Source organism: Rattus rattus, chromosome 1, assembly GCF_011064425.1.
Source record: "Rattus rattus isolate New Zealand chromosome 1, Rrattus_CSIRO_v1, whole genome shotgun sequence".
Taxonomy (NCBI): domain Eukaryota; kingdom Metazoa; phylum Chordata; class Mammalia; order Rodentia; family Muridae; genus Rattus; species Rattus rattus.
The window spans coordinates 38,099,453-38,113,288 of record NC_046154.1 but is presented as its reverse complement, the minus strand read 5'-3'; the positions used below and the strand labels follow the sequence as shown (position 1 = coordinate 38,113,288).

General features: G+C 39.7%; 1 pseudogene; it reads left to right on the top strand.

Annotated features, from left to right (window-relative positions):
* The first annotated feature begins 5,092 nt into the window (after positions 1–5,092).
* On the top strand, positions 5,093–5,200 carry LOC116890296 (annotated as a pseudogene).
* The last annotated feature ends 8,636 nt before the right edge of the window (positions 5,201–13,836 follow it).

Here is a 13,836-nt window from a genome sequence, read left to right as displayed (position 1 = left end):
CAGAGCCTGCCCCACATGTGGCCCATACATATACAGCCACCAAACTAGATAAGATGGATGAAGCAAAGAAGTGCAGGCCCACAGGAACCTGATGTAGATCTCTCCTGAGAGAGACAGCCAGAATATGGTAAATACATGGCCAATGCCAGCAAACCACTGAACTGAGAACAGGACCCCGTTGAAGGAATCAGAGAAAGAACTGGAAGAGCTTGAAGGGGCTCGAGACCCCATATGAACAACAATGCCAACCAACCAGAGCTTCCAGGGACTAAGCCACTACCCAAAGACTATATGGACTGACCCTGGCTCCAACTGCATAGGTAGCAATGAATAGCCTAGTAAGAGCACCAGTGGAAGGGGAAGCATTTGGTCCCAAGCAAGACTGAACACCTAGTGAACGTGATTGTTGGGGGGAGGGCGGTAATGGGGGGAGGATGGGGAGGGGAACACCCATATAGAAGGGGAGGGGCTAGGGGGATGTTGACCTGGAAACCGGGAAGGGGAATAACAATCGAAATGTAAATAAGAAATACTCAAGTTAATAGAGATAAAAAAAGAATACCAGACCATAATTTGAGAGGAATATAGCCATAATATGCTGTATATATGTATGGATCTGTAAAAGAAACAAAACCAAACAACAAAAACAGGCTCAAGATCAGAAACAGTAACCAAGCTGTAGCACACAATCCAATTTTCAACATTGGCAGGGTCAGACTACAATCTCTCTGCCTACCTAGCACAGAGGCAGTTAAAGCATTATCTTAGCAATACTAATAATGGTCACAAGATTGTATTGTATTTGTGAATAATCAACACTTAATGTCATGATGTTAGCCATCAGGAAGGATTCATTTAATTTTCATACTGTTAGTGACCACGGTGACCATTATACAATTTTAACACATTCCTGCACAAAAGAATCCCCATCTTTGTCTGTGCATGCTGTAGACATTTCAGTAGCATAGATGGGTCTTTGCATTGTTTGAACAGTGAGTGATAGTGGAAATAGTAAATGTAGAATGAGGCGAGTATCAACTCATTTTCAGAATGTGTTAGAGGTAGACTCATAAACCACATCAAGCCTACTCATTGGGCAGGACAAATTTCATATAACACAGTTGTTGACAGTCTCCCTAATGCTTTTGGTAAGAATGCTTTTCTGGAAGATATGCAGGTAGAAAATTATTTTAGCCCACACCAGCGCTTTAGGGATTGCAACAATTTCCATTTGACAGTCCTGATGCTTCGCCATGATGTCTGAACTTGTCTCTGAAAAATACACGCTGAGAAAGACCTGTTTAGTAGAACTCTATTTCTACATGCACACCAATGTTCCCAAGGCCATTGCATCATTAGAGAATCTATTTATATCAGCTGCCTACTTGTAATCTCCACAAACTAAGTATTCTGAGGAGATCCTCATTCCTTTTACAGATATTCCATGGTGAATATTGCAGTGATCGAGACTATAAAAATTTGTATTAACCATGATAAATATTAAATATATACTTTCAGGAAGACTATGATAAAAACTGATGCTTATTAGTAATATTGGGGAGACTTTCATTGTTTTTGTGTCATGTGTCTCAAAAATGAAGAAATGTACATGTACAAGATACTCATGAAGTGACCATCTGAAAAAAGTAGGATATCTAATGTGGCATAGTCTCATACCTTCGTACTGGCCAAGGCTTTAATGAGATATCTGTAAAACCACATGCTAACACAATGCTAGGCATAGTCTCTCATCCATCTGAAGAGTGAAGATTAGAAGGACTGTATTATGCTATGACCACTCTATCAGTCACTCTGTTATTATCAGATTCCTTCAACAATTCTCTGGATTAGAGTCTGAAAAATAAATATGTAAAAATATACATCAGGGCACAAGACTCAACTGCTGAAGTACCTCCCATTCACTGTCTTCTGACTAGTATTATGGATCCTTCAACTCTATCTGGATCCTTGAATTGATAAAAACTTAAGAGTACTGTCAAGATAGTATATCTTTTAGGTGGGCTGGTGACTTATAAAATATCCTACACTTACTGTTGTTCAAATGTTAGTTATTCAACAATAACTATAATTAATGAAAATAAAATAATGCAGAGGATACTGTTAGGTGACCAAATTTTTACATCATAAAACAATAATGTTATACCTAATAGAATTGGTAAGGACATCATCATCTCTTCCCTGAACTCCAGCAAGAAAACCTTGGTAATTTTATGGGTACCGTCATCATCATTGCTTTCTTCTCTAAAGGAAAATCAGACGTTTGGTTTATGACTTAGAACTAGATCAGCATTTACCTCAACATCAGCTATTTAACCTACTAGGTACCCTGAGTGCTTACTGTGACTTGATAGGAACCAGAAAAAAATGGTGTATGTATAAAAGACACTGATTCTACTTTTGAGAAATCTGCACATAATTTTGAGATCATCAGTTACTGTGTTGCACATCAAATCTATTTTTATTCATCTAGGATTGCAAGGATAATATAATGGGCAGAAAGATAATATTTCAGGATGGACATGGGAACATATATGTGCTTATTACTTTGGTTGGGAATATGTGCACAATAGTTGTGAAATGTATATCTGAAAAAATAATGTATCTAACTGCTGTTGCCTGGGAATATATAGCATTATATCCATATGTAGAATACATAATTCTCATAGAATTACATGGAGAAGACTGGTTATGTAAGGATGTAATTTGCTCCTTAAATGCCTGAAAAGTAATCATGGTAACTGGGTGAAAGGATCACCTTCACCTTCATCACCTTATCATATACATAAAGATTTAATGGTCTGTGTTTTACTTAGGTCTTCATTAGCATTTACCTGCAGAGCAATTATATCTAGTACTTTGAATGGCAATGCACTGTTTATCTTGGATTTATCGCAAGACTCTGACAGTGATCTTCTGGGGATTATATTGCTTTTTAAGAGTCTTTATAACAGACATCATCAGAAGACCAAGGTAGCTTGCTATGACTACAGGATATGTCAACTCTATTTTGATCCTTGCAGTGACTCCAGGTCAACAGCGTTGTCAAAACAAGCAAGCAAGCAAGCGAGCGAGCAAGCAAGCAAGCAAACGGCAACAAAAACTACATTCTCCTGATGGGGTACATGCAAATCTTTCCTGGGCAGGATTGATTTGGAATACTTAATCATAGATGACTAAAGACTTCAATACCTCAACCTTTGCAGTATTCAATATAAAGCTTCCTGTAAATGTAACATAACATATGAAAGCTTGTAGATTCTAGGAATGCCAAGAATCAAATAATTACTCATCTGAATACTTTGTAAGAAGTCACAGGAACAAAAATAAAGAAAACTGCCATCAGTAACTTGATATAGAAGCCTCAGTTTATCTTATATCATATTCATATATTAGATTGCTGTGATTTGTCAATATGACTCTGGAGAAAATAATGTGGTTTACTATTTTCATTCTACCTGTACATCTGAAAAATTCCTTCATCACATGAATCTGGTTCTTTACTCTATGAACATGTGCAAAATTGTAGGAAAGAACTATATATAAGATTTTTACCCTCATAGAAGAATGTGGCCCACATAGAGGAGAGGGTCAATATTGTGGTAATTGATATTATGATAATTTACTTGGGTATAGCATACTCATTACCCATGGGAGCAGTTATAGCTACATTTTTTTGTAAGCAAACACACCAAGAAGTTAGCCTCATAAAAAGGCCTAAAAATATAAATATAGGAATCTCAAAATCACCAAACATTCACACACCTTAATGTAAGCATATCTATAATAAGTGAAAACTTCTCCATGCATATTTATTTACCCTCAGCGATCTTGAACATGAGACACCTGCAAAAATTACATGTCAACACACTTGCTAATGACACAAATTAGATTAGATAGTCAGGATGTGGAACAACTTGTGCTCATGAAAGTTACTGAAGTGACTATTTCTTCTGATAATAATCTGAAAAATATGAAAATGTGTTTATAATTTTGATTTGTACAAATAAACTGGCATGTATCTGCCTTAGGAAACATCAAGTGTACTTAGAATTTGTTGAATCATATTCGAGACTGTTGTCCCAATTCTAACCTTTCTTCATTGCAAAGTATTAAAAACCCTAAGCTTAAAAAAAAATCCTAAGCTTAATACTTGGTGTCAAAAAGTGGCACTTATTCAGGATATAATCAATGCTTAATTATAAAAAGACAAAGATCAATTTTACCTATCACAAGAAGCAGAAACTTACCATTACTAGAACTGCTGTGTACACCATTACTTCCTATGTAAGCAGTGGCAACAAAGGCATAGTGACAAGAATTATCATCACTTACCTGTGTCCATGGTCAGATGCTCTGTGTGTTGATTAAGGCCAACAGATGCACTGACCTTCCTACTTATGTGTGGAAGAAGACAGGGCACTGTGCTTTGACCAGATTGATCATGTTAATGAAGCTCCATTAAGAATATTCTCAGGGCAACTCTGTCCTCACGTAGAGAACCTGTAAAATACTACCCACAGTGTTTGTGCATGCTGTTTCATTGTTCATTCCTTACCTATCATCATTAGGGAATGCTTCCTTCTATGTGGATCCTCCTTTTCCTTGAGGTTAACTATGTGTAGTCGTATCAGGAGAGTCCATCTTTTCTTGAGCAGACATCTGCAACACATACTATATTATTTTGAAAATTCCTCAACAACCATATTTAGCTAAATTACAATCAACAGTCACACAGCTTCAATATATTTTTAGAACATAGAAAATACATATCATGGTCACTAGAACTGCTATGATTGCACCATTTGTTACTTAAGCAATAGAAACAAGAGCATGGCAACAAAAAGTTAAAGGACACCATCATCGCTTACCTCTGTCTATGACTATTAGAAGTTTAGCACAAGAATGTGGCCTACCACAGCACGAATCCAGATGAAGGCAGGTAATACTCAGCAGCAGACTAACATTATGTCTTTTGTCTTGATGTGTCTCAGAGGAAAAAAACACAGACATGGAAATCCTACTTGGTATATGTCAACATCAAGGCTCTCATGTCATTTTTATGGTCCTTGGAATCACTTCTCGGCCTTTTGGATAAGATCAAGTGTAGTATTGTCCTTGGAGGCTTGCAAATTTTCATGGAAAAGAATTCTCCTAGTAATTTTATTCTATTGAAAATACTGGCAAAAAGGTGACCATGATAGGCCCCACACCACTATTATAGGTACTGTAAAGATTACAGATAGATGTGCATACTTCTGAGATTACATGTGTGAAATATAAGTACCTGCAGGCCAGAATATAAGAATATCAATATTTTTATGGCTGGTAGGGATATAGGAATATATTTGCATTTAACTGTTTAAGGTTCAGAAACCATAGGAAAAGGAAGTGTGCTACAGATAGTCCTTTATTATACATGCCTGAAAATAAGGTATAAATGACTGCAAGTGGCAACCTTCAAATAAGATAATATCAAATTTTATTAAATATCACACAGATACTCCTTCTCCAATGGTCTTGGAATCATAGATTTGCTACTCCCTATTATGGTATAGCCATTTCATCACTGACCTAGTCATTAGTAAAGCACCTATCTTTTCAAGGTCACAACTGCTTGTAAAAGGAAAGAAAGGGGGAAAGTCATACAAAATTGCTTATTCTATCAGGCTTCCTGCCCAGTCTTTTGTCCATGACTCTTATTAAGGGATACGTTCAATTCTACTTGAACTTTTGGCATTTGAGTGACTTCTGTACTGACTACAATTCAAGAGTACACACCCTTATTTTTTTAATGTGGAATTTCAAAAGAAATTATGTTTACCATTGAACTCACCTATTAAGAACAGCAATGACCTCTGATATTATCAATTCCTCATCATTCACAGTCTAAACAATATTTTCTGGCCATATAAAATATAACAACTCATGTTGTATACACTTGGTCAGGACTTTATGATGTCTGATCTAAGAACCTGTAACAAATGCTTGTGGAAAAAGGCTGGGGTAACCTAATCACATACCCACTTGGATAAAGACCAGATAGCCTGTACAATGATTCAAATCTTAGTGGCAGTACACAGATAAAAATGATACTACTTTTGAAGACCTTTTTGAGATACTGTAAAGTTTTGTTGGAGAAAAACACGGAGGAAAACCCATTAGTTCTGTGACACATCGACCTGCCCACATTAAAATTCCCAAGGTCCTTGTATTATTTCAGGATCCTTCCATTCTTTATGAGCACAGTATTTTAAGAGAATTCTTACTCTCCTTAGAGAATAACTGGACCAATTCCATTATCAATTTCAAAATTATAGATGTACCATGACAGTTACATGAAACTGTGCTGACTCAATAATAAGACACAAAATGAGATGCTTTCACTAATATTAGGGAGTTATGAGTATGTCAGAAAACATGTGAACCAAAAACCTTGAAGAAACAACAGATACCACTATGCCTTTGTTAAGGATATCTCAAAATGTGAATGTCTACAATAACAAAATAGGACCTCACTTATCTTTAGCAGACTACCTTCTGGTAAGAACCCATGGAAACACCAGGTTAGGCACAATTCTTTTGTCTTTCTGGACACTGAAGTTTATTTGTCTGCACCATAGAATGACTACTTTATGACCTTCTTATAGGCATGAATTTCAAAATATATGAAGTAGTTGAGGCACAAAATTTACACATTCAAGGACTGCCTATATTACTAAGAGATGTCAAGGCCATCTTGGGTAACCTAGTGACACTGTCTAAGAGGAGTGGGGAGGGACAAAGCAGGAGGAAGGAGATGTTTATGACTGGGCATATCATAGAACATTTTCTTAGCTTATGTGAGGCCCTAGGTTTCATTCCCATTAATGGATAATTCCTCCATGAACTTCTGAGGAAAAGATAACAAAAAGTATACCACCTGTTTCAGGATACAATTTTCTCACCCGGACACCTGTCTATGACCTTGTCCAGGTCTATTGGTAAGGAAAGCTTCAACTCAATTTAGATAAATGGAAAGTTTCAGTTAATGGCTGAAGGGGTCATTCTTTCTTGAATGAGCTTCTATAAGACATCATAGTCAACCTCCTACCCAATTAGGGGCCATACCAGAGTAGCTAGCCCCAAGTAAGGCTACCTCCACCACACACCTGCCCAGCATAACCTCAACCTTCTCTCCTCTTCTTGTCACCCTATCCCAGTCCATACCTCTGGTGGAAGCCTTCTACCCCATCATAGGTCAGCCCAGCTCTCTGAAAACCAGCTGAAGCTTCCTACCACTGCAGAGGCCAGGTCACGATTCTGAACCCCAGGGGACTCCAGTAACAGCAGGGGCCACATACATCACTAGAACTCTAGCCACCAACTTGAGTGGCAACTCCCTGCTGAACCAGGGGCCATCCAGTCCATCAGAAGTCCAGCGCCCTCACCCCTAACCTGAGCAGAGACTCTCTACTAAACCACAGGACATTGCAGCCAAAAGACCAGTGAGAAAACAGAAACTAAGGAATAAATGATGCCACCCAACAAAGACAAGCCCAGAAATAGTCACCTAGACCTATAATCATTCCAAATCTAGAAGCCTAACTGCCAGTGTAAGAGTGCAATCAACAATAACCAGTGTAATGTGGCACCACCAGAGCCCAGCTATCCTGTTATAGCAAGCCCCGGATATTCCAACACTGCTGAAGCACAGGAAAACAATCTTGAAACCAACCACATTAAGATGATAGACTCTCGATAAGGAGGGACATGGAGACTGAACCAGTGAGCCTCTGTAACTAGGCATAGCCTCAAGCGGAGCGACTGGGACACTTATACAGCAATACGATCTCTAACCTAGTTTGTCATGCCTTGCAGAATGTGCTGAGACAGGAGCCTAGCATAATCATTATCAGAGAGACCAGAGAGACTTCATCCAGCAATGGTTGGGACAAGATGCAGAGTCCCACAGTCAAATTTTAAGCAGAACTTAGGGAGTCTTGGGGGAGGAGAGGAAGAAGTATTGGAGCAGCCAGGGATCAAGGACAAGAATCGACTGACAAGGTCTCAAGTGGGCTCACAGAAATCAGGAAGCCTATATAGAGCTGACCTAGGTCCTCTGCACGTATGTTATGCTTGTGTAAGTCAGAGTTCTGGTGGGATTCCGAACAGTGGGAGCAGTGGCTGTCTCTGACTCTTCTGCCTGGCTTTGGCACTGACCCCTTCTCCTCCTACTGAGATGCCTCATCCAGCCTTAATATGAGAATATATGCCTGGTCTTATGTTATGCTGTATTTGATTGATGTTCCTAGAAGGCCCGGTCTTTTCTAAGGGGAGGTAAATGGGTTGAATCTGGAGAAAGGGGATTTAAGGAGAAAGACTAGGGGAGGAGAGAGAGGGAAAGCTGCAGTTGGGATATAATAAATAAGAATAAAAAATAAATAAATCATTGGCTTAGTTCTAAGCTAAAGGTCAATAACAAAAAAGGATATAATCATTCAGTATAATTGTGACTCATATTTGTCTGTACCCTATCAACCATAGAAATTTATCTTTATAAGGATTGCTAAAAACAACATCGTACCTAGGTATCTGAGCATTATAAAAAGTATTACCACTTACCTGTGTATATGGAAATTAGATATCTTCCTATGTACATAGATAGCATCAATATTTTCCTTGATTTCAGAAATGTTCCACTAGATAACTTTTTTAGTTCATTGTATAATCTTCTTCTATACCTAGAAAATACATTCTGAAGCAAATATTTTGTACATTTGCCATCCAAATTGTAAAAGTGAAGTGCTAAAAATTAAAGGTCCATCCACAGCATGTGGATAGTTTCAGTCTATCATGGTAAAGCACTGTAGCAGAATTCTTCATCTCTTTAGAGGATATATGTCTTAAACACAGGAAATATCTTGATGATGTATTCTATGAGAATGTCAAGAGTCCCAAATAATACTTCTTCTTTGTAAATATTAAACATACACCATAAGTTAGTAGGGATTAAATAATAATTGAAAATTGGGGGCCAGAGAAATGGCTGTTATTAAGAGAATTACCTGCTCTTGCAGAGTGCCTGGGCTTGATTTTCTCAATAGACACATGATGGCTCATAACCTACAACTCCAAGTCCAAGAGATCTGACCTTATCTTCCACCTCCTTGAGTATTCCACACATCACATGTGATGTATATACATACACGTAAGGAAAACTCTGATCCATAAATAAAATAAAAAACTTAATACATTTCAAAAATTATTTATTCTATTAGGTAGATTTACATACATGTTCATAATGATGAAGATATATAAAGCAGCAAACAATTAATAATATACACTTGAAACTATAGAAATGTCTGCTGAGTGTAGCATCATCTCACACCCATATACCAGCCAAGAGTTTACCAGGCTGCTTCAAAAGAACATGGCAACATGAGGAGAGGTACAAGAGTTTTACCACTCCACACATAAGAGCTTATTGGCAAGGTTCTATGAAGAATATTCAAAGAACTATGTTCATTTATAGGGTGTCTTTGAGGGAAAAAAAACAATATATGTTGGAGGACACAGCTTTATCTAGCAGGACACCTGCTCATTATGATGTCTAACATCCTTATTAGGGGACCATTCATACTGGATACTCGCATGCATTTGAGGTGAACAGCCCTGAGTATTGGAAGTGTCCACCCTTTCCTGAATGGACACCTGCAACTCATCCAAGCCACCAACCATCCTGAACTTTCACAGAATATGCTCTCTAGTAAGGATACAACTGATTTCTTTTTATTTATTTATTTATTTATTTATTTATTTATTTATTTATTATTATTAATTGAATATTTCTTATATACATTTTGAAAAGTTATTCCCTTTCCCTGTTTCCAAACATCCCCCTCCCCCTCCCCCTCCCCTTCCTTATGGGTGTTCCCCTCCCCACCCTCCCCCCAACAGTCTAGTTCACTGGGGGTTCAGTCTTAGCAGGACCCAGGGCTTCCCCTTCCACTGGTGCTCTTACTAGGATATTCTTTGCTACCTATGAGGTCAGAGTCCAGGGTCAGTCCATGTATAGTCTTTAGGTAGTGGCTTAGTCCCTGGAAGCTCTGGTTGCTTGGCATTGTTGTACATATGGGGTCTGGAGCCCCTTCAAGCTCTTCCAGTTCTTTCTCTGATTCCTTCAACGGGGGTCCTATTCTCAGTTCAGTGGTTTGCTGCTGACATTCGCCTCTGTATTTGCTGTATTCTGGCTGTGTCTCTCAGGAGCGATCTACACTTCTGCACTTCTTTGCTTCATCCATCTTGTCTAATTGGGTGGCTGTATATATATGGGCCACATGTGGGGCAGGCTCTGAATGGGGGGTCCTTCAGTCTCTGTTTTAATCCTTTGCCTCTCTATCCCTGCCAAGGGTATTCTTATTCCTTTAAAGAAGGAGAAGCATTCATTTTGATCATCATCCGCCTTGGTTCATTTGTTCTAGGCTTCTAGGGTAATTCAGGCATTTGGGCTAGATTGAGAGTTCATCTGATGTTCCTGGATTTTTCATATAAAGTCGTGATGAATATAAAGTGTCCTTTTCTTATCCATTTTTGATGACTTTTAGTTGAAAAATTGAACATTTTATTTGATATTGCCCAAGAGAGGCATAGCTGGATCCCTCAGGCAGTTGTTCCACTTCCGACCATTTGCTTCCCACCACAACAATGGAAAAGTTGTTTTCCAGCCTTTGCTGTCACCGAGTTTTTGATCTGCCATTATTGAGGTAGTGTCTGTCTTTGTCTCTGAGGTGTGTTTTTTCCTGATGAATATGGCAAACCTTCCTTATCTTTTTGATGCAGGAATTGATTTATTTTGATATTAGAATCCTCCAGCTTGCGTATCCAGTTTGTTAATCTGAGGTAGTCTTTTTGTCTCTGATTGGGGAGTTGGTCCTCGGCCCATTGATGTTGAGGAGGATATTATGAATAGTGATTATTGCTTCCCTGTTATATTCATAATTGGATGAGGTTATGTTTGTGTGCTTTTTCTTCTTTGTTTTGTTTAAGCAAAAATTTATTAGTTTCTTTAAATAGCCTCTTCTTGGTATAGCTTGCCTCCTTATGTTGGGCTTTACCATTTATTATTATCTTTTGTAGTGCTGGATTTGTAGAAAGATATTGTGTAAATTTGGTTTTGTCATGGAATATCTTGGTTTCTCCATCTATGTTAATTGAGAGTTTTGCAGATACAGTAGCCTGGGCTGGCATTTGTGTTCTCTTAGGTTCTGAATGACATCAGTCCAGGATCTTTTTTCTTGCATCGTTTTTGGTGAGAAATCTCATATGAATCTTTTATGTTATTTATGTTATTTTAGCTTTTATCCTTACTATTTTTTATTTTCTTTCTTTGTTTTGTGCCTTTCCTGTTTTGACTATTATCTGACAAGAGGAATTTCTCTTCCTGTCCAATCTATTTGGAGTTCTGTAGGCTTTTGTATGCCTATGGGTATTCTTTTTTTAGGTTAGGAAGTTTTCTTTATGATTTTGTTGAAGATATGTACTGGTCCTTTGAGCTGGGAGTCTTCACTCTCTTCTATACCTATTATCCTTAGGTTTGATCTTCTCATTGAGTCCTGGATTTCCTGTATGTTTTGGACCAGTAGCTTTTTCCGCTTTACATTATCTTTGACAGTTGAGTCAATGATTTCTATGGAATCTTCTGCTCCTGAGATTCTCTCTTCCATCTCTTGTATTCTGTTGGTAAAGCTTGTATCTACAGCTCCTTGTCTCTTCTTTTGGTTTTCTATATCCAGGGTTGTTTCCATGTGTTCTTTCTTGATTGCTTCTATTTCCATTTTTAATTCCTTCCACTGTTTGATTGTTTTTCTTAATTCTTCAGGGATTTTTGTGATTGTATGGGCTTCTACTTGTTTATTTATGTTTTCCTGGAATTTTTTCAGGCATTTTTACATTCCTCTCTGTAGGCTTCTACTTGTTCTCTTAAGGGAGTTCATCGTCTTTCTTGAAGTTCTCCACATCATGGTCAAATATGATTTTGAATCTAGATCTTGCTTTTCTCTGGTGTGTTTGATATTCCATGTTTGTTTTGATGGGAGAATTGGGGTTGGCGGTGCCATGTAGTCTTGGTTTCTGTTGCTTGGGTTCCTGCGCTTGCCTCTCGCCATCAAATTATCTCTAGTGTTACTTTTGTTCTGCTATTTCTGACAGTGGCTAAACTGTCCTATAGGCCTGTGTGTCAGGAGTGCTGTAGACCTGTTTTCTCTTTTCAGTCAGTTATGGGGACAGAGTGTTCTGCTGGCCTGTAGTTTTTCCCTTTCTACAGGTTTAGCTGTTCCTGTGGACCTGTGCCTTGAGTTCACCAGGCAGGTCACTGGGCAGATAAGTTGGTCTTACCTGTGGTCCCGAGGCCTGTTCGGCTGGGTTCTGCCCACGGGCTCCGCGGTGGCAGCAACCAGAAGATCTGCGCATGAGCCTCTTCCGGGGAGCCTCCAGCACCAGGGTTCCAGATGGCCTCCCGTGTTTTCCCTCTGAATCAGTAATGTGCAGAGAGCAGTCTCTTCTGGTTTCACAGGCGTGTCTGCCTCTCTGAAGGTTTAGCTCTCCCTCCCACGGGATTTGGGTGCAGAGAACTGTTTATTCGGTCTGTTTCCTTCAGGTTCCGGCGGTGTCTCAGGCAGGGCTCCTGCTGCTCCTGGGCCCTCCTCTGCGGGAACCCAGAGCCCGTATACAGTTTCCTCTTGGGTCAGGGATGTGGGCAGGGGTGGGCAGTGTTGGTGGTCTCTTCCGCTCTGCAGCCTCAGGAGTGCCCACCTGACCAGGCGGTAAGCCATCTCTCCCACGGGTTCTGGGAGCAGAGCGCTGCTGCGGGTCGGGATCCGCGGCTGTGGGACTTTCGGTAATCACACGACGTGCCTGGTCCTAGATGGATTCTGCCTCTTTCGTCCCGATTCCACCAGGCAAGTCACTTGCAGCAGAAAGTTGGTCTTACTCTGTGGTCCCAAGGCTCAAGTTCGCCGGGTTCTGCCCACGGGCTCTCTCGCTGTGGCAGCCACCGGGAAGATCTGCGCCGCCTTCCTGGGAGCCTCCAGGCACCAGGGGTTCCAGATGGCCTCCGGTGTTTTCCTCTGGAATCAGCAATGTGTGAGAAGGGAAGAGCACACGTCTGAACCACACTCACGCGAATATCTCGTAGGCCGTCTCCTCCTCGAACGAGAATTGGGTGCAGAGAACTGTTTATCTGGTCTGTTTCCTTCAGGTTCCGGGCAAGTCTCAGGGCAGGGCTCCTGGGCCCTTTCCCACGGGAGCCCAGGAGGCCCATACAGTTTCCTCTTGGGCCGTGCCCACCTGACCAGGCGGCGGTGAGGCCTCTCACAACTGATTTCTTATTGCGCACATTCAACACAATTTTTCTCTACCACATTAAAGTATAAGGAGTGCATGGTCAGTAGAATTGCTAAAGAATCCATTTCTTGAGCTTGATAACAAAATGATTGAGCAAACAATAAGGATGAGAGATGCCATTACTTTTGCCATTACTTATCAGTACCTATCATTGTTCTAAACTCTGAGACCTACCACATCAGTAGTCTGTATACTAGTCATGTTCCATTGAGAGGACTGTCTCCCTTTGTGTTGTCCTTAACCTATGTCAGAAAGATACATCCTGGAAGCTTCGATCTTTGTACATGCTAATTTTAGATTATGAGTATCATTTCATGATAACTATAGACTTGTTAGGAATTCCTGGGACATGAAACACTCTTCAGGTTGGACATATATTAATTTATATAATCTGTTATATCGCCAACATCTTTTGATGAAATGAGGATGACCAAC